This window comes from Aethalodelphis obliquidens, unplaced genomic scaffold, assembly GCF_003676395.1.
Source record: "Aethalodelphis obliquidens isolate GAN/ISIS:26980383/991018 unplaced genomic scaffold, ASM367639v1 scaffold137, whole genome shotgun sequence".
Taxonomy (NCBI): Eukaryota; Metazoa; Chordata; class Mammalia; order Artiodactyla; family Delphinidae; genus Aethalodelphis; species Aethalodelphis obliquidens.
The window spans coordinates 265,171-286,907 of NW_020838081.1; the positions used below are offsets into that span (position 1 = coordinate 265,171).

Consider the following 21,737-nt stretch of genomic DNA (forward strand, 5'->3'; position numbering starts at 1 on the left):
ACTATAATATTTTGTATTTCCAATTCTGCTAGTCTGTTGATATAGGAAAAACTACCCATGTTTCTGTTGTCTTGTTATCAGTAAAAGAAACAATGGCTCAGGTGTCAATTTCCAGTTGAGTCTGACTTCTTCAGGGAACCAGAAGAATCTGGGGCTTTTGCAGGCTTCCTGGTTGCCTTTATCCTCATCGTCCTAATCTGGATTTTTTTGTTTGTTTGTTTTTTAGTAAATGAGATAAGGGAATGGTCAAATTAGAACTAGCCCCACTACTAGCTCTGCATGCATTGTCTACATAGAAGACTTTACCTCATTTGTCCTTCTTATAGTGACTCAGTACCCCCCGCCCCGACTCCACAGCCCCCCAGTCTAGAGGACGAGTTGGCTGGAGCACTAGATGGACTTTAAAGTCCCCTTTTCTGCCAATCATAAAACATAATTATTTCCTTCTTTAAGAGAACATTCTTGGGACTTCCCTGGTGGTCCCGTGGTTAAGACTCTGCTCCCAATGCAGGGGGCCCGGGTTCAATCCCTGATCCGGGAACTAGGTCCCACATGCCTGCACACCACAACTAAGACCCGGAGCAGTCAAATAAATAAATTAATAAATATTAAAAAAAGAGAGAGAGAGAACATTCTTTCTACATCTTCTTAAGATGAGTAATTTCATTAGTCTTTGATAAATGTCTCTGCTTAAGGGATTTAACTAGTTCTTTAATGTGACTTTAAAACTTCAGGAACCAAAAATGAGTGTGAATCATTTTTCTACACAGCCTGAAATATATATTCACTGGAAATATAAGAAAAAGAACTGATCAACAAATGCCCGTATAGTGGACACTTTTAAATAGTTAAGCATAACTCTTTATCAGTTGTTGAAATCAGTAACTGGAAAGTAGTACGTGGGGATCTATTTTTATATAAAAAGTAACCCACCCATGAAATACCACTAGAAGCTATAGTTCATATTCTGCAGTGCTTTTGAGCTTTACTATTTCTTTTTTTTTAATTTATTTTTATTTTATTTTTTTTTTGGCTGTGTTTGGTCTTTGTTGCTGTGCACGAGCTTTCTCTAGTTGCAGCAAGCAGGGGCTACTCTTTGTTGCAGCACGCGGGCTTCTCATTGCGGTGGCTTCTCGTTGCGGAGCACAGGCTCTAGGCGCAAGGACTTCAGTAGTTGTGGCTCATGGGCTCAGTAGTTGTGGCTCACAGGCTCTAGAGTGCAGGCTCAGTAGTTGTGACGCACGGGCTTAGTTGCTCCATGGCATGTGGGATCTTCCTGGACCAGGACTCGAACTCGTGTCCCCTGCATTGGCAGGCAGAATCTTAACCACTGTGCCACCAGTGAAGCCCACTATTTCTTAATTTAAAGGTTTGTTTCCTATGTTAAAGCATTTTAATTAAAAAAATCAAATTAAAATTTTTTTCTACCTCCTGTACTTAAAGCACTGTGTTCTAGGCATGGTATTACAAAGTAAAATTCAACCAAATATTTGTTTAAGAAAAATCTATTGAGTGCCTGTGGGCCAAATCTGGCCCGCCACTTATTTTATGGAACATAGCCATACTCATTCATTTACGTATCTTCTATGGATGCTTTTGCGCTAAAATGACAGAGTTAAGTAGTTGCAACAGAGACCGTATGACATACAAAGCCTAAAATACAGTGTTTATTTTGTGGCCCTTCCTAAACAGAAAAAGTTTGCTGACTTCTAATGCTGAGCAGCCCTAACTAGGAGAATACAGTGGAAACAGCATAGTGGCCTCAGTGGACCAACAATCTCAGTTTCTGTTTGTCTCTTTGCCCTTGGTGCTCTTGGAGTCTGAGGAATAGAATTAATAAAGTGTGGAACTTCCACTGAAAATTACTTTTCCCTTGAGCTGGGCTTGGGTAAATCTTTTGGCTGCCTAAGTAGGAAATTTTATATTGGTTACCTCGTTCATGATCAACTGTCAGAACGGAGAAGTGGACTTTGCTAGGAACTGGGCATACAGAGACACATACAATCTATTCACCCTGACTGTGTTCCATCACTGGCCTGAATAGCTCTCTTTTCATCCAAAATGAATACAGAGAAGAAAACAGTCTCCACTGAGACTATGAAAGATTACTTGAGTTCAAGAGAAGGACATTCGCACAAATATGAAGAGTTAAATTCTTTGGAAACAAAAAAACTTGAGATAGCTTCCTAATATAATTCAAGTGGCCATAAATGAGAAATTAAGTTAAGAAGCAATAGTAATAATCTCTGTTTCAAGTACCTCTTAACTTCCAGGCATTGTGCTATGCTAGGTGCTTTTTTTTTTTTTTAAATATAAATTATTTATTTATTTATTTGTTTTTGGCTGCGTTGGGCCTTTGTTGCTGTGAGCAGGGGGCTACTCTTCATTGAGGTGTGCGGGCTTCTTGTTGCAGAGCACAGGCTCTAGGTGTGCAGGCTTCAGTAGTTGTGGCTCGTGGGCTCTAGAGCGCAGGCTCAGTAGTTGTGGCACATGGGCTTAGTTGCTCCACGGCATGTGGGATCTTCCCGGACCAGGGATCGAACGCGTGTCCCCCTGCATTGGCAGGCGGATTCTTAACCACTGTGCCACCAGGGAAGTCCTATGCCAGGTGCTTTATTTTCATTACTCTTTAGATCCTCATAGCAACTATAAAAGTTAGAAAGAATTACCTTCCTTTAACATGAGGGAAACTGATGCTCAAATATAATAGGTTAATTTCCTGAAGGCCATACAGGTTAGTAGGTGGTAGAGCCAGGAAGTAAGCCTCATAGGCCCATCTTCTTTTTTTGTTTTTTAATCGATGAATAGTTGATTTACAATGTTGTGACCTTTTTTAAAAAAAAATTGAGGTAAAATTCACATAATGTAAAACCAACCATTTTAAAGTGTACAATTCAGTAGCATTTAGTACATTCACAATATTGTACAATCACTACCTCTGTCAAGTTCCAAAACACTTTTATCACCCCAAAAGAAAACCCCATACCCATTAAGTACTCACTCCTTGTTTCTCCCTCTCTCTATCCCTGGCAAACACCAATCTGATTTTTCTATAGATTTACCTATTCTGGATATTTCATATAAATAGAATCATATACAATTTGTGACCATTTGAGTTTGACTTCTTTCACTTGGTGTAATGTTTTTGAGGTTCATCCATGTAGCCTGTATCATTATTTCATTCCTTTTTTTATGACTGAGTCATATTCTGTTGTATGGACATATCACATTTTGTTTATCCATTTATCTGTGGATGGACATTTGGGTTGTTTTCACCTTTTGATTATCGTGAATAGTGTTGCTGTGAACATTTGTGGTCAAGTTTTGAGTCCCCGTTTTCAGTTCTTTTGGGGTATACGGCAAGAAGTGGAAATACTAGCTAGGTATATGGTAATTCTGTGTTTAATTTTTTTGAGGAACCACAAAACTGTTTTCCTCAGTGACTGCAGCACTTTACATTCTTGCCAGCACTGTACAAAGGTTCCAATTTCTCCACATCCTCGCCAACACTTGTTTCCTTATTTTTTTTTATTGTAGCCATCCTAGTTGATGTAAAATGGTATCATTTTGTGGTTTTGATTTGCATGACACTAATGATTAGTGATGTTGGACATCTTTTCATGTGCTCTTGGCTATTTGTATGTCTTTGGAGAAATGTCTAGTCAAGTCCTTTGCCCATTTTTTGATTAGGTTATTTCAACCATTTGTTGAAAGGACTTCTTTCTCCATTGGATTGCCTCCGCTTCTTTATCAAAGATCAGCTGTGTTTGTGTTGAGTCTAGTTTGGGGTTCTGTGTTCTGTTTCATTGATCTGTGTGTCTATTCTTCACCAATATCATACTGTCTTGATTTACTGTAGCTTTGTAGTAAGTCTTAAAGTCAGGTAGTGTCAGTCCTCCAATTTTGTTGTTCTTTCTCAGTATTGTGTTGGCTATTCCAGGTCTTTTGCCTTTCTATTTTATCTTTTAAATCAGTTTGTTGATATCCACAAAATAGCTTGCTAGGATTGGGATCGCATTGAATCTGTAGATCAAGTTGAGAATTGACATCTTAACAATATTGTGTGTTCTAATCAATGACCACAGAATATGTCTCCATTTGATTTTTCTCTCTTTGATTTCTTTCAACAAAGTTATTTAGTTTTTCACATACATATCTTACAATTGTTGTGTTAGCTTTATACCTAAGTACTTTTTTTCTTTTGGTGATAATACAAATGGTATTGTTTTTAATTTTTAAATTCCAGTTGTTCTTTGCTGGTATATAGGAAAGTGATTGACTTTTGTATGTTAGCTTTGTATCCTGTGACCTTGCTAGAATTGCGTATTAGTTCCAGTGTTTTTTGGGGGGTAAGTTCTTTGGGATTTTCTTCATAATCAGTCATGTCATCTGCGAACAAAATAGTTTTACTTCTTCTTTCCCAATCTGTATACCTTTTAATTCCTTTACCTGTCTTGTATTAGTTATGACTTCCAGTACAATGTTTAATACAGATGGTGAGAGAGGACATTCTTGTCTGGTTCCTGAGCTTAGTGGGAAGGCATGCAGTTTCTTACCATTAAATACGATGTTAACTGTAGGTTTCTTGTAGATGTTCTTTATCAAGTTGAGGAAGTTCTCTCTATTCTTAGATTGCTAAGAGTATTTATCACAAATGGGTATTGGGTTTTGTCAAATGCTTTTCTGTATCACTTGGTATGATCATGTGGTGTTTTTACTTTCATCTGTTGATTATGAATTGATTTTAGGATGTTGAACCAGCCTTGCATACCTGGGATAAATCCCATGTAGTCAAGATGTGTATTTCTTTTTATACATTGCTGGATTTGATTTGATAATATTGGTTGAGGATTTCTACATCTGTGTTCATGTAGTTTGCCTTTCTTTAATGTCTTTATCTAGTTTTGGTATTGGTAATACCATACATAATGTGTCCTCATAGAGTAAGCTTTGAAGTGTTTCTCTACTTCTGTTTTCTGGAAGAGATTGTAGAGAATTTCTTCCTTAAATGTTTTGTAGAATTCACCAGTGAAACCATCTAGGTATGGGACTTTCTTTCTGGGAAGTTTATTAATTATTGTTTGAGTTTCTTCCATAGATAAAGGCCTATTCAGATTATCTATTATTCCTTGTGTAAATTTTGATAGTTTGTATCTTTTAAGGAATTGGTCCACTTATCTAAGTTATAAAATGTGTAGGCATAGATTTGTTCATAATATTCATTTATTATCCTTTTAATGTCCACGTGATTGGTAATGATGATACTTCTTTCATTTCTGATATTAATAATTTGTGTCTTCGCTCATTTTTTTCTTGGTTATCCTGGCTAGAGGTTTATCAATTTTATCAGTCTTTGCAAAGAACCATCTTTTGTTCCCATTGATTTTTTTCACTACTGAGTTCCTGTTTTCAATTTCATTGATTACTGCTATAGTTTTTATTGTTTTATCCTTTTATCTATTTGCTTTAGTCTTAAGTTGTCCTTCTTTGCCTTATATCCTAAGGTAGAAGCTTAGGTTATTGATTTTAAGTCTGTTTTCTTTTCTAATATATGCATTCAGTGCTATAAACTTTTCTCTAAGCCCTGCTTTTGCTGCATCATACAAATTTTGATTTGTATTTTCATTTTCATTTAGTTCAAAATATTTTAAAAGTCCTCTTTAGATTTCCTCTTTGACCTATGTATTATTTAGAAATGTGTTGTTTAATGGCTAAATATTTTGAGATTTTTCCGTTTATCTTTTTGTTATTGTTTTCTAGTTTAATTCCATTGTGGTGTGAGAAAATACTTTGTATGATTTTTATTCTTTAAAATTTGCTGATTTGTGTTTTGTGGTACAGAATTTGGTCTATCTCGATGAATATTCCATGTGAGCTTGAGAACATGTATTCTGCTGCTGTTGGATGAAGTATTATGTAAATGGCAGGTAGATTTAGTTGCTTGATAGTGCTATTCAATTCACCTATCTTTATTCTCTTTTTTTTTTTTTGCCTACTGAAAGGGGGTGTTGAAGTCTCCAACTGTAATAGTGGATTTGCTTATTTCTCTTTGCAGGTCTGTTGCCTCATATATTTTGTTTCGTTTTTTTGTTCAATATTTTTATTTAATTTTTTAACAGACAATTTACATACCTCCCCCACCCCTTCCTTTAAGTTAGTGTGACAATTTTCCATAATAAACTGCTTAAAGAGAAGCTTTGGTCAAGAATGGAATGAAATAGCAAAAGAAAAAAACAAAAAAAAACACCCCAAATCACTGCTGCTTTTAAAAAACCAACACTTTCACCAATTACACTCAAACAAAACACAGAACAAGGTTTGCGCCTTATGCGTCTTCAGTGTTTCCTGGAGGCTGGCTCTCCTCCCCATCATGCGAATGGTGGAGTTGCTTGGTGCAGCCTATCTGTCCTCATGCTGGATCTGGGAGGCTCGCTCAGCTTCACATTATCCAAAGGCCCTGGATAGAAGACTCTAAGGTCTTGAAATCCCAAATGGTCATGGCTCCGTCAATGCCAGTAGTGCAAAATTTGCGACAATCTTGATTGTCCACCTCATAAATAGACACTTGAGTGATGCTGTTCTGGTGCAGCGTCTCCAGGGCTGTGTTTCGGTCCTTGGTCATGGCCCACTTGTCCGTGTTGTGGAAGTGCTCCATGGCCGACACGTTGCGCTGGATGCTCTCTTTCGGGAGGTCTAGCTTGGAGACGAAGGTCAAGCAGCCACGGTCGTCGTAGTTAAAGAGCATGGGGCAGCAGTCATGGCCAGCAGCCACAACGCTGTTCTCTGAGCCGAACGACACACTCAGGAGGGGCAGGAACTCTGTCTTCAGAGTTGAGACCTGCACGCTTTTTGAGGCATCAACAACAGACACGGTGCCGTCGTGGCTGACCCAGGCCAGGCGGCTCCCGCTGGCAAAGAAGCTGACCCCATTCACCCAGCCGCCAGTGCCACTGCCACCAAACTCTGACATCAGCTGACCAAAAGGCATCTTGCTGCCCCAGGGTGTACTGGCGACCGTGGAGTGAATGGGTTTTTTTATGTGCTTGCTTACCCACCAGTCATTTTCTGACTCGAAGTAACAAACAGAAATGAGTTGTGCTCTGCTGCCTGCAGCAAATTTGTTCTCTCGCGGGGACCACTTGACAAAAGCGGCTGCGCAGTTAATTCTCAGGATCACCAGGGTCGGCTTCCAAACTCCACCTTTCTGACCCCAGACGTAGGCATTGTGGTCAGCCCTACAAGTGACAATGCGGTCACTCTTGGGAGCCCAGTCGATACCTGTGATGTGTCCGTTGTCCTCCTTGAACTCATGAGCTTTCACCCACTGGCTCCCGTTCTTATAGATGTGGACTTCATGGTTACTGGGGCTAAGGGCAATCTGGGTACGATCCCTGTTCCAGGCATGGCACGTGATTAGCTCTAGTAAAAATTGATGCAGGGACATTATTCTTAGTGTTTTCGAAGGATAGACAGCTGGGAGTCGGGGCCATCCAGACGGGCTCGGAGCGTTGAATTCACAGACTCTGGTCAATGGACACCAACAGGCTCTGGCGGACGCGGGTGGAGGACCGAGGCCCAGAGGGAGCCCCTTGTATATTTTGATGCTGTCTTGTGTGGTGCATACATATTAAGGATTGTTATGCCTTCTTGGAGAATGTATCATTTTCTAATGCCCCTCTTTATCCCTGATGATTTTTCTCGTTCTGAAGTCTACTTTGTCTAAAACTGATATAGCTATTCCAGGTTTCTTTTGATTAATATTAACATGGTATATCTTTCTTTATCCCTTTGCTTTGAACCTAGATGTATCTTTATATTTAATGTGAGTTTTTAAAATCTACTCTGACAATCTCTTTTAGTTGGTATATTTAGGCCATTCACATTTAAAGTGAGTATCAATATACTTGGATTAATATGAACCATGTTTGTAACTTTTCTATTTGTTATACTTCTTTTTTTTAAACAATAACAGGTCCCCTTTTTCTTCCTTCCCTGATTTCAGTTGACCATTTTGTATGATTCTGTTTTCTCTCCTGTCTTAGCATATCCATTATATTTCTTTTAAAAAGGGTTTTTAGTTGTTGCTCTGGAGTTTACAGTGTATATTTACAACTTATCATCTAAGTCCACTACCGGATAACTCTACTCTGCTTCTGAGATAGTACAGGTACCTTTCATTTTACTTATCCATTTGCTATAATTAGCAAATACGCTATTACTGTTATTACTTAGAACAGTTATCTATTAAGAATAGGAAAAATAGATTTTATTTTACCTTCATTTATTCCTTCTCCAATGCTCTTTCTTTCTTTGTGTAGACCTGACTTTCTGGCCTATGTCATTTTCTTTCTCTGAAGAACTTTTTAAAACAGTTTTTACTAGGCAGGCCTAATGGTGACAAATTCCCTCAGTTTTTGTTTATCTGAGAAAGTTTTTATTTCTCCTTCACTTTTGAAGGATAATTTCACTGAATACCTTCTAGGTTGGTGTTTTTTTTCCTTTCAACACTAAATATTTCACTTCATGGCTTCTGACAGGAAGTCAAATGTACTTCTTATCCTTGTTCTCTATAAGTAAGGTGTTTTTTTCCCCTCTGGCTTCTTTCATGATTTTCTCTTTGTGTTTGGTTTTCTGTAGTTGGAATACGATATGTTTAGGTGTAGAGTTTTTGGGTATTTATCTTGCTTGGTGTGCTCTGAGCTTCCTGGATGTGTGATTTGGTGTCTGTCATTAATTTTGGAGGATTCTCAGCCATTATTCCTTCAAATATTTTTTCTCTTTTGTCTCATTATTCTTCTGGTATTCCAGTGACACCTTTTGTAATTGTCCCATAGTTCTCAGATATTCTTTTCTCCTTTTTAAAATTCTTTTTTCTGTTTGCATTTTAGTTTGGGAAGTTTCTCTTGACATATCTTTAAGTTCACTGATTCTTTCCTTGGCCATGTCCAGTCTACTGATGAGCCCATTAAAGGTATTATTCATTTTTGTTATGGTGGTTTTTTTTTGTTTGTTTTGTTTTGCGGTACGCGGGCCTCTCACTGTTGTGGCCTCTCTCGTTGCGGAGCACAGGCTCCGGACGCACAGGCTCAGCGGCCATGGCTCACGGGCCCAGCCGCTCCGCGGCATGTGGGATCTTCCCGGACCGGGGCACGAACCCGTGTTCCCTGTATCAGCAGGTGGACTCTCAACCACTGCGCCACCAGGGAAGCCCTGTTATGGTGTTTTTGAGTTTTAGCATTTCCTTTTAATTCTTCCTTAGAGTTGTATATACTTACATTACCTGTCTGTTCTTGCATGTTGTCTACCTTTTCCATTAGAGTGCTTACCATAGTAATCATAGTTGTTTTAAATTCCCTGTCTGAAATTATCACTGGTAATCCCCAAACCTGTGCCATATCTGAGTCTTGTTCTGATGCTTGCTTAATCTCCTCACACTCTGTTTTCCCTTGCCTTTTAGCATACTTTTTAGTGTTTTTTAAAAGCCAGGTAGGATATATTGGATAATAGAAATGGAGGTAAATAGGCCTGTAGTATAAGGTTTCATGTTAATTTGGCTAGGAGCTAGGCTGTGTTTAATGTTTGTTGTAGGTGTAGATGCCAGAGGCTTCTGTTTCCTCTAGTGTCTTTATTTTTAAAATTTTCTCCCCCATTATCTTTGGGTTTCCCTAAGAAGTCCTTTTTAAGTAGAGTCTGTTTCTTGCAACTCTTTCCGTTGTAATCCACTGTTACTGGATTACTGTGGAACCTTGGTGATGTGGTGGTAGAGTGTGGGGAAGGGCAAGTGTTTTATAATCTTAGGACCAAGTCTTAGTCTTTTGGTGGGCCTGAGCCCTGGACTGCAACCTTCAGAAGTATTTCTTAGCCTTCCCCCAACCCCTGCTTCCTTTAGGTGAAACAAGTCTAGAGAAGTCTGTGTTGGCTAATTTCCCCTCTCCCAGGACAGTATAGAAGGCTCTGGTATATTTTCCCTTGGAGTGTTGGCCTTTGCTATGGAGAACCTTCTGGGTTTATTTCAAAACTGTTACTTTTTCCCATGGGTGTATTTCAAAATCGTCACTTTTCTCTTCCTCTTACCCAAAAGGGGAGGAGATTGTTCTTGTATCTTCACAGTCAGAACCTGGTGAGGTTCCTGGAGGTAAAGCCATGAGAGTATAGAGGCTCTCCTAAGATCGGGCCCCCAGGAGTTCTTACTCACAAGCCTTTGTCAAAATTACGATTTAAGTTTTCTTACTAGTGTATTAACTCCAGCACCTTCTGCTCCAGGTAAGCTGATCTTGGATGTGATTCTCTGTATTTGCCTGTTTCTCCAGATTTCAAGAGTTCAGTTTGCCCTGTGTCCTCAATTCTCTGATAAGCCTAATAAAAGTTGCTGATTGGCAGTTTGTTCAGGTTTTTTTTGTTGTAAGGACATGAGTGACAATATCCAAGCACCTTATGTGTTGGAGCTGATCCTGAAATCTTATATTTATATTTTTAAATTGGAAATACCTTGTCCAGTTTAAAAATAATGTTCAACAAGAGGCTTTTAACTTGCCTATGAGCCATTTGCTTAGCTAGATCAGTTATTTTCATCCCTTTGAATCTCAGATCTGTATATTTTCAAAGTGCTTAGTAAGAACTTTTTCCAGGCAAAATATTTGAAAATGTTGAGAACTTTCATGTAGTTCTAGAAAATTGCTAATAACTTTATCCTAAAGTAACCAGAATTATCGACCCCCCCCACCCCTCGCACTGTTTTTTGTTTTATCAGGTACCTTTAACCATGCTAAAGTAGTTTCAGGGATTATTTTCTTTAACCTTCATTTGTTGTTATTTTACCCCACTTGTTTTTGAAGAAGTAACTCAATTTTTAAAGGCACTTTGAAATCTCTGGAGACTAAGCATTGGTTAAATTTGAAAAACTAATGAGAATAAATGCCCAACTCTTATGCTGCAAATGGTCTCTTTTCGATTAACCTTGATGAATGTATTAATCATAAACTATACATCTTGGTGATTTTAGCTTAATAGGATTACTTTCAGAATCTGTGTGATAGAGGACAGTTTGGCTAAAATGTGTTATTTAAGCAACTGAGAAAGCACTGTGTGTACTTTTAAGCCTTATAATTTGATTACTTGCTAAAAAATTGCATTTTGGGAGGCTTCCGTTCTTATCCTTGGAGAACAGTTGTAACCAACTTTGGGTAGTTGAGGCATTGTAAATTGTATTAACCTTGCCCCCCCTTTTTAGGTTTCATTTTAAGTTTTATTTTTCTTACTGAATCTACTGTGAGGAACAGCCATTAAACCAAGAAACAAATAAGCTGTATGGTATTTAAGGTTGCTTATTAGTAGGCAAATTCATATTATTTTTACTTTAAGAAATATTTTCCTCTTTTAATTTTCCTGATTGTTTAAAATGAATACCTTTGGGAATTAAATTTTTTAAAGTGGGAGAATTAAAATATAAATATTATGAATGTTATCTTAATATACTAAATAAAGTTTGTTTTAAAAATGATGAGTCAGTGCTGTATTGAGATAATTTGGTTGAAAATAATTATTTTTGCCATGTAATAATCAGTTAGCTGTGGTCCTCCGTTTTAAAGTAAGATCTGTTTGTCTGGCGTGCTCTGAATTAGAGGCAGAAACTTTTCCGTAGGCTTTTTGCTCAGAGACGTTTCTTAAAAAGAAAGAGTGCTGTCAGGAGGAAATGGAGAAAGAAGAGAAGGTCTTCAGTAGTGGCACAGCAGGTGTATGTTGTGCCCCATGTCAGGTTCCACCCACTCTCAACAGATTGGTGGATGGTATCAGAGTTGCTCCTCTTGAGATTTTTTTTTTAAAAGCTCTTGAGAAGAAACCCACAAGAATGAACACAGTGTGTCAGCATTTTAGTCTTAACAAAAAAGCTTCCATGTGCTAACAATTCAACTGAAGATAATGGTCCACATTCAGTAAATAAGTATTTAAATTGAGGCCCCTGTTGGCAGAGACCTGACTTCAGTTCTCAGATAAGGAGAGAGTAGCAGCTCTTCTTTTTTAGTCCTGATCTTGCTACTACTCCCTGCTAACTGGAATGGCAGCTACCCTTGCAAAATGCCCCTTTATTCACCACAGCGTTCAGGACCACAGCACTAGTATAGATTGCATATTTCCCTCTCCAGAGACTCTCAGGATCAGACCCATGATTCTTTTCTTTTTAAAAAAAAAATTAATTTATTTTTAAAATTTTTATCTTTGGCTACATTGGGTCTTCATTGCTGTGCGCGGGCTTTCTCTAGTTGCAGAGATCGGGGGCTACTCTTCATTGCAGTGCGCGGGCTCTCGGCACACGGGCTTCGGTAGTTGTGACGCACGGGCTTAGTTGCTCTGCGGCATGTGGGATCTTCCCGAGCCAGGGCTCGAACCCCTGTCCCCTGCATTGGCAGGCAGATTCTTAACCACTGCGCTACCAGGGAAGCCCAGACCCATGATTCTTGACATCCTCTTTTACTTTCTGTCACCACCGAAACTCACTGGCCGTCCATTAGCCCAGAACCCTTGTCTCTGTACTGATCTGTACATCCCTCTTTTACATCCTGGTTCCTCCCACAACCCTCCCACTGTCCCCTAGAGCTCCTGAACTGCCATTAATAATTTCTCCAATGGCCTCAATCTTGCCCCAGCCTCACAGTGTAATTTCAGTTTCTGCCTCTGGGATTCTCTGCTACTGCCAAGCAGATGCCTGAGGTAGCCCCCTCTGGCACCATTCTGCTGCCTCTGCCTACTACCTGGTAACCCTGCTGCCTGCTCTTGAGCTAGCTCCTTGAGTACAGTGAGTCCTTCCCTCTTCAAATTTTTGCCCATGCTGCTGCTTCACATGCAGCGGTTTTTCCAGTCTTTGCTTGGCTGACTCTATACATTCTAATCTGGGTTTCCTTGTGGTAATCTCTGTTGGTGCCTATTTGTTTCCTTCTTGGCACTTATTTAAATTTGCAATTGTATATTCACTTACTCACTTAGCCTTTTTCATTGATTCTAAGATATACATTTACCCCCACATTTCTGAAATTGGGGCACATCTTACCCTGGATACCTTGATTGCTTTCTGAATGGTAAATAAAATAATGGTTTATCTTACAATTAATTGTAATTAAAAAATCAATAAAATACTGTGCTTTTGATTATCTGTTCCGCTAGTTGATTGTGAGTTCCAAAGGAATCACAGTAGGAACCAGTGCCTAGTACAGTACCTGGCATCTAGTAGGCACTCCATAAATAATGCTTGGATGAATATCATTATCTGTTTGGGAGATGATGGCCCTGAAAAGTCTGAAGATGAATCAGTCAGTATATGCATGTAAATTTTTAATTCAGTGTCTGTGTTTGAGTTTTTAATCTTTGGAGATTGCCTTATTCTGGAATTGAAGATATTTAAATGTGTCTATTTTGTTCCCCTATTTCTGTAAATTGTCCCATTATCAATATATGTACATCCTTATTTAAGAGTATTTACTCACCATGTATGAAAAATGAATCTACATAAGCTTTTATCAGGTATCAGCAATTGCCTTTCATTAGGGGGAAGAATGAGGAAGGTACCAAATAGTAGCAGACTTGTGAGCTTTAGACAGTTTTGAGTTCTTGAACTTGCTTTTTCATTTTACTTCGTCCTCTAAGGAGTGCAGTCACTTGGCGTGCCTACTTCACTTTTAAGGGAAAGAACAGCAAACAGGCAGCATGAGTGACTGGAGTGCCTTAGGCTAACTCCTCGACAGGGTTCAAGCTTACGCCACAGCTGGAGGGAAGGTATGGCTCTCAGTCCTTTTCATTTTCTGAATCCTGCTACTGGGTACAGCAGTTGAGTTAACCTGGGATGATGAATAGTTTGCCTTTTGTTGTAACACTCGACAGCCTGGTTGTGAAAACGTCTGCTACGATAAGTCCTTCCCACTCTCTCACGTGTGCTTCTGGGTCCTTCAGATTGTATTTGCATCTGTCCCCACACTTCTGTACCTAGCACACGTGATCTGTGTAATGCGAAAGGATGAGAAGTTGAACAAGAAAGAGGAGCAACTCAAAGTTGCCCCAACCGATGGTGCTAGTGTGGAGGTGCACTTGGAGGAAATTGAAATCAAGAAGTTCAAGTATGGCATTGAAGAACATGGGAAGGTGAAAATGAGGAGGGGCTTGCTGTGAACCTATACCATCTGTTTCTTCTTCAAGATAGTCTTTGAGGTGGCTTTCCTGCTGAGCCAGTGGTACATCTATGGCTTCCGCCTGAATGCGGTTTACACTTGCAAGCGAGACCCCTGCCACGTCAGGTGGACTGCTTCCTCTCTCGCCCCACAGAGAAAAGCATCTTCATCCTCTTCATGCCGCTGGTGTCCTTGGTGTCTCTTGCCTTGAATATCATAGAGCTTTTCTGTGTCTTTCTTGAGAGCATTAAAGACCATGTGAAGAATCCAGAGCGTGAGCCTTACCACAATACATCTGGTCTGCCAAGCCCCTCCAATGGCTCCTTATCAACTGTTGCTCTCTCCACCATGTCCCTTCACAGGGACAAGCTGGTTCCTGGAGACAGAAACAGTTCTTCCTGCGACAGTTACAGCAAACAAGGAAGTGAGCAGAACCCTGCTAATTACAGCACATAGCCAGTTCGAATGGGACAGGCAGGAAGCACGGTTTCTAACTCACATACACAGCTTTTTGATTTCCCTGTTGACAAGCGGAATTCTAAAAAAATCTAGCTACTAGACACTGGCCATTGCAGCCCAGCAGCAGTTCTGCAGAGCCAGCAGTCATGCCAGCAGCAGTGTAAATGACCTAGAAATCTACACACGTGGTTGAAAGCATTACAATTCTGCTCAATTGTTAAAGAAAAGGAAAGTGCAATAGACAGTATACTTTTGTTTCAGTGGAGGTGGTACTCAACAACCTCAGTGGTGAGGCTTAGCAGATACAAAGACGTTAGACTACCACGGTTCTTTTGAGGTGTCTGGGATAGAAGGATGGAGAGAGAGGGATTAACAGGGATACATGTTCATATTTAAAATGGTTGACTCAGCTTGCATTCTAAGTAAAAGTTGCACTAGGTGATGCATAAGTAAGGCCTTTTTCTCTCCCATATTCCCCTAGAATGGTTCAGTGTATGTGAAAGTGATAGATATTTGCCACGTATTGGTATAAACAGATGCAGTATAAACTCACAAACATAGATTTTAAAATAATGCTCACAGTGTTCAAATTTGAGCTTTTCTCGTGGACTTTTTGGTGTGGGTCAAAATGATGTTTGCATTACATAATTTCTACTGTGAAAATAAAGCACTGTTTTTTTCCTAACCCCCCCCCCACCCCTAGTGTATCCTATTAGATACTGGTTCTATTCATTATAATTTTTTCTCTTTTGTACAAAGATGTCACAAATGATTTCCTTTTTCTGAAATGTAATCATTGATGGTTGAATGATAGAATTTTAGTACTATAAACAGAACTCATTAATGTGAGAAATTTAAAAGAAATGCTTAGAGCTGGCCTACTAAGTGTTCTTACCTGAATTTTGCAGTAACTGACAGTTCTTGCCTTTATCCAATTTAATAAACCCTACTGAATAAACATTATTTCAGAACTTATATTCTTTTGAGTTTGACAGTCTGTCTTTTGGTGTGGCAAGCATTTTTGATATTTGTCCTAAGATTTTATTTGGAATGCAAGAGAGGTTGAAAGAGGTTTGAGTATTATCCATGTAACTAATTTGTTTGAAATATATACCAAAGAAATCTAACCATTTCTTCAAATGTCTTTTTTAAAGCTCATCACAGATGATTGGTGAAAATGCTGAGCTTAATACTTTATTCTTGCATGGCAGCTACATAAGCAGTTTTGTACAGTGAGAAATACTAATTTGTTTAACATTTCACATTGAACTACTGTCATGTTCAGCTTTATTGCATGCAATGTAGACCTAGCCCATCATATATTCTAGAGAGTGTTCTTTGTTCAATAAAGTTTTAAGAGAGCAATCTGCATCACTGCCTTCTCTGAGAGCTTCTGGCTGCACTGATCTTCCTAGTCTTTTGAATTCTTCACTGGTACATCTTTATCTAAGCAAAATACGTGAGAATAGATTTTTGGAGATGGAATTGTGGAGACTATGTTAGAGAAGGTTTTAGTATTAGCATTTTTAATTATATGTAGCAGGATCACGGATATACTTACTACTTTCAGATGTGCAAAAAAATGTAGCTTCTTTGTTTTTCTTCTAACTGATCTACTCTTCATCAGAAGCTTCCTTCCACCCAACAGGGCACCCGGGGAAGGTGAAGCTGGGGACAGCATTAAGCCTGCCAATCCATCTGACTGCATCTTGCTCTGACAGTCTCATTTGGAAAACCCATTCTCTTGGTTTAGTCAAGAGTGTTTCACATTTCCTCCTCACAAACCTTTTCTTGAGGAAGAATCACTATTATTTTCTAATGGGGTGTGTGTTTCTGTGGAAGACTGCAAAACTCTTGAAACCTTGGAATTAGATTGGACACTGCCACCCTCACTTCCTGTTTCACATTAATTTTCACCTATTGCTTGCTTGATTTTCTTTAAATTTTTATCTTGAGATACAGATTCACATGCAATTATAAGAAATAATAGATTCCATATATCCTTCAACTCATTTCTCCCAATAGTAATATCTTACATAATTATAGCAGAATATCATAACCAGAAAACTGACATTGATATAATCCATGGACCTTACTCAGCTTTCACCAATTTTACGTGCACTTGTGTGTGTGTGTGTGTGTGTGTGTGTGTGTGTGTGTAGTTCTATCACTTGTGTAGATTCATGTGACCACCACAGTCAAGATATAGAACAGTTTCATCACCAGGATTCCTTATGCAATCTTTTTATAGCCACAGCTGCATCCCTCCCTTCCCCTCTATCTGTCCTCTGGCAACCACTGATCTGTTTATCTCTGTAATTTTGTCATTTCAAGAATGCTATTTAAATATAATGATATAGTATATAACCGTTTGAGATTGGCCTTTTTCACTCAGCTTAACTCCCTTGCAACCCATCCAAGTTTTTGTGTGGACCAATAGTTTGTTCCTTTTTATTGCTGAGTAGTATTCCACAGAGTGGCGGTGTCACAGTTTATTCACCTATTGAAGGACCTTCAGGTTGTTTCTAGTTTTTGGCTATTACAAATAAAACTGCTTTGAACATTCATGTACAGGTTTCTTTGTGAATGTGTTTTCATTTCCCTGGAATAAATGCCCAAGAGTGTAATTGCTGAGTTGTATGCTAAATGAGCATATAGTTTTGTAAGAAACTAGCATACTCTTTTTCCAGAGTGGTTTCTATTCCCATCAGCAATGTATGACTGGTCTCGTTTCTCCATGTGCTCACCAGCATTTGGTATTATCACTATTTTTTATTTTAGCCATTCTGATAGGTATGTAGGTGATCTCATGGTAGTTTAAATTTGCATTTCTGTAATGGCTAATAATGTTGAATATCTTTTCATGTGCTTATTTGGCATCTCTGTATCCTCTTCAGTGAAATATCTTTTTGTGTCTTTTGTCCATTTTCTAGTTGAATGTTTGTTTTATTACTGTTCAGTTTAAGGAGTTTTTAAAATATATATATTCTGGATTAAAATCCTTTGTTGGATATGTTTGAAAATATTTTCTTCAGCTTGTAGCTTGTCTTTTCATTGCTTATTAATAGGGTCTTTCACAGAGCAGAATATTTTAATTTTGATGAGGTGATTTAACAATTTTTTTCCTTGTATGTATTGTATTTTTGGTGGTAAGTCTAAGAACTCTTTGTCTAGTCCTTTATCCTAAAGATTTTCTCCTTTGTTTGCTTCTAAAATTTTATAGATTTACATTTTGCATTTAAGTCCATGATCCATTTTGAGTTAATTTTTGTATAAGTTGTTTGAGAGATGTAGGTTGAGGCTTTTTGTTTTTTGGCTTGTGGATGACCAGTTGCTATAGCACCACTTGTTGAAAAGTCTCTCCTTCCTCCATTGAATTTCTTTTGCAGGCAAAAATCAGTTGAGCATAATCGCGTGGCTTTATTTCTGGGTTCTCTGAGGTGTCCCATTGATCGATGTGTTTATCCTTCTGCCAGTATCATGGTGTCTTGACTACTGATATGTAGCTCTGTAGCAAGCTTCAACATCAGATAATAGTGATTCCTCCCACCTTATTCTGCTTTTTCGAAATTTCTTTAGCTATTCCAGGTCATATGCCTTTCAATTTCTGTTTTACAATAATCTTTCCTATATCTACAAAACACTTGCTGGGATTTTGATAGGACTTACTTTAAATTTATACATCATTTTGGGGAGAATTGGCATCTTGCTGAGTCTTCTGATACATGAGTACAGTATGTTTCTCAATTTATTTAGGTTCTCTTCAATTTTTTTCATTAACATTTTATAATTTTCAGGATACAGATCCTATAGCTATTTTTTTAGGTTTATATTTCATTTCCTTGGAGCAATTGTAAATGGTATTTTGCTTCTAATTTCTGTCTCCACATTTTTATAGTTTGTATATAGAAATGTGATTGATTTTTGTGTGTTTATCTTGTATCCTACAATCTTGCTAAACTCACTAGTTCTAGGAGTTTTTTGGTGGATTCCTTGGGATTCTATATGTAGACAATCATGTCATCTGCAAATTGTGTCCATTTTATTCCTTTGTTTACAATGTGTTTGCTTTTTATTTCTTTTTCTTCGCTTATTACTCTGATAAGAACTTACAATACTGTGTTAAGTAACAATGATTAGAGCAGACTTTCTTGTCTTGTTTGCAATCTTAGGGAAAAAGCATTGTCTTTCACCATTAAATATGATGTTAGCGGTAGGGTTTTGTGGATGATATTTATCAAGTTTAGGAAATTACCTTCCATTCTTAGCTTGCCAGAGAGTTTCTTTTTTTTTTTTTTAATCACGAATGGGTGTTGGATTTTGTCAGATTCTTCTGTTGCATGATTTTCCTTCGTTACCATGTTGATATGGTTTTCAAATATTGAATCAGCCTTGCATATCTGGAATAAATCCAACTTGGTCATGGTGCGTACTTCTTTTTATATATCGCTGGATTTGATTTGCTAATATTTTGAGGATTTTTGTGCCTGAGTTCATGAGCGATATCAGTCTGTAGTTTCCATTTTTTGTGCTGTCTGACAGGGTTTGGGTATCCACATAGTAGTAGCCTCATAAAATGAGCTAAGAAGTGTTTCTTCCTCTTCTAATTTCTGGAAGAGATTATGTAAAATTGATGCTGATTCGTCTTTAAATGTTTGGCAGAATTCTCCAGTGAACCCATCAGAGCCTGAAGAGTTCTTTTATTGGAAACTCTAAAATTACAAATTCACTGTATTTAATAATTTTCTGACTATTGTTTATTTCGTCTTGGTTAAGTTTTGGTAGCTTGTGGTTTTCAAGGAATTGGCCCATTTTTTTGTAAGTTGTCAAATTTATGAGTGTAAAATTTGTGGTATTTCTTTACTATCCTTTGAATGGCTACAGGATTGTAGGCATCTCCCCTATTTCATTCCTGATACTGATGATTTTTGTCTTCTCTCTTTTTAAAAATCTTTATCAGTCTTCGTAGAGGTTAATCAACTTTATCAATTTTTTTGTGGAAACAGATTTTGCTTCATTGATTTTTTTTCAGTCATTTTCCTCTTTGAAATTTCATTGCTTTCTGCTTTTATCTTTATTATTTCTTTCCATGTTGCTTTGGGTTTATTTTCTTTTTCTAGTGTAGAGGTAAGAATTTAGATTATTGATTTGAGACCTTTCTTCTTTTCTAACATATGGATTTAGTGCTATAAATTTCTCTCTTAGTATTGCTTTGGCTGCATCCCACATATTTTGATATATTTTCATTAAGTGATATGAAATTAAAATTTCCTTTAGACTTCTCTGTATGATGGCTGCTTTGAAATCTTTATCGGATAATTCTGACATCTCTGTGTTAGCATCTCGATAGTCTTCTCTCATTCATGTTGAGGTTTTCCAGGTCGTTAGCATGACAAGTCATTTTCTATTGAAACCTGGACATTTTGGACATTATGTCGTTAGATTCGACCTTATTTAATCTTCTGTCTTATCTGGCCTCCTTTGACATTCCTCTGGCAGGGGAGGGGGCACCAGATGGGGATGGAAATTTGGTTTCCTCAGTTCGCCTCCATTGACACCCACTGGAGAGGGGGCTCCTTGTGACTGGTGTGGTTGGGAGTTGGGCTCTCCACTAGGCCTCTGTTTGTAATAGGGGCTGGGTGGGCACACTGCCGAGAGCACGAGAGCACGTGGCCATTACCGCACAACTGTTAGCGCGCGAGCCTTAGCGTGGTGGTTAGAGGTCGAGCTCTGCCAATGGTTGGCCAGACAGTGGTCCTCGCGGTGGAGAGCGTGATGAGAGGCAGATGGCGGCTGTCAGGTGAGCTGGGGGCCCAGGGGACAGACTGTGGGCTGTGTCCCAAAGGGCTCCCGAGCCCTCGCCACGGCTGCCCACTGGCCAGGCCCAGGCCTTGAGGCGACAGCAAACCTGTCCCCCATCCCCACCTCTTTGACCTAATGGCGGTGGCGGTCTCCATGGGTCACAGTCCATAGGACCCGCCCCCCCCAGCCCCCTTTGGGCGGCCTGAGGAGCCTGAGGGCCGGCTGAGTCCTGGATGCCTGGCTCCCTCAGTGATGACGGATGGGTGGGCGCCGCCAGCTGAGAGCTGCCTCTTCAGCTGGGCCTGGGCACTGGTGGGAGGACCCAGACTGGGTGCTGGACGAACGCTCCCGCTCAGGGACCCCCTTTTCTTAGCCAGGGCCTGGACCTTGGAGGGCGAAGGTCGATCCTTGGAACCTTGCCCTTTCTTGTCAGAACAGGGAATAGCATTTGTTTAGGTGGAGGTTTACAGGAACATCATGACCTGACCTCAAGAACAAAGGATCTGACACCAAGAAGTTTGCAACAACTAACCACACCCCTCCCTCACCTTTCTTATAAAAGGGCTTTGTTGAAAGCTTTTGGGGAGCTCAGGGTTTTTAAGGCATGAGCCACCCATCTCCTTGCATGGCCCCGCAATAAACCTTTCTCTGCTCCAAACGCTGACGTTTTGGTATCGTTTGGCCTCACTGCGCGTTGCGCACACGGACTTGCATTTGGTAACATGTTGACCACCCTGGTTAGGAGGGGCGGGAGGGGCAGGTGTGCCTTGTTACTGCTCCCCACGTGGCCTCCACTGACACTACCCTGGCAGGGGACTGGGTCTGCTTCCCACTCTGCCTTTGCTGGTGTGAATGGAGTCACAATTTTTACTGTTTCATCTGGCTGCAGTAGAGTGGTTATTGTCTACAAGTTTTCCATCTTGCTAGGCTGCTCCTTTTCTGGTCTTTTAGTTCGAGAGAGCAGGCTTTGGTTGGGGCTATTTTTTGTTTGTGTCATGGGCATTTTGGGGTTGCTTGTTGAAGTAGTTTTATTAGAGGTGCTTTAAAATCCTTGTCAGATAATTCCAACATTTATTTCATCTTGGTGGATGTCTCTTTTCATTCAAGTTGTGACTTTCCAGGTCCTTGGTACAAGTGATTTTTTTATTCTATCCTGGTCGATTTGTATATTATGAGACTCTGGATCCTTTTTGATTTTTTTTTGCTAAGCAGGCAGCCTCCCTGTTGTGGGATTGTGTGAGGGTCGGGTGGGGGGTGTATGTTCAGTTTCCTGCTTGGACCCCCTGATACCACCTCTGCAGAAGTGTTGCTCTTACTCCC

The 21,737-nt window shown here is 39.3% G+C and overlaps 1 protein-coding gene and 2 pseudogenes across 4 annotated transcripts in view; 2 read left to right on the forward strand and 1 right to left on the reverse strand.

Annotated features, from left to right (window-relative positions):
* The window catches only part of CDKL5 (cyclin dependent kinase like 5), a 189,406-nt gene that overhangs the window by 64,944 nt on the left and 102,725 nt on the right, over positions 1-21,737 (forward strand). The gene's annotated exons all lie outside the window — the stretch shown is intronic.
* Positions 5,901-7,404, reverse strand: LOC113616411 (actin-related protein 2/3 complex subunit 1A pseudogene; annotated as a pseudogene).
* On the forward strand, positions 13,699-14,708 carry LOC113616410 (gap junction alpha-1 protein-like; annotated as a pseudogene).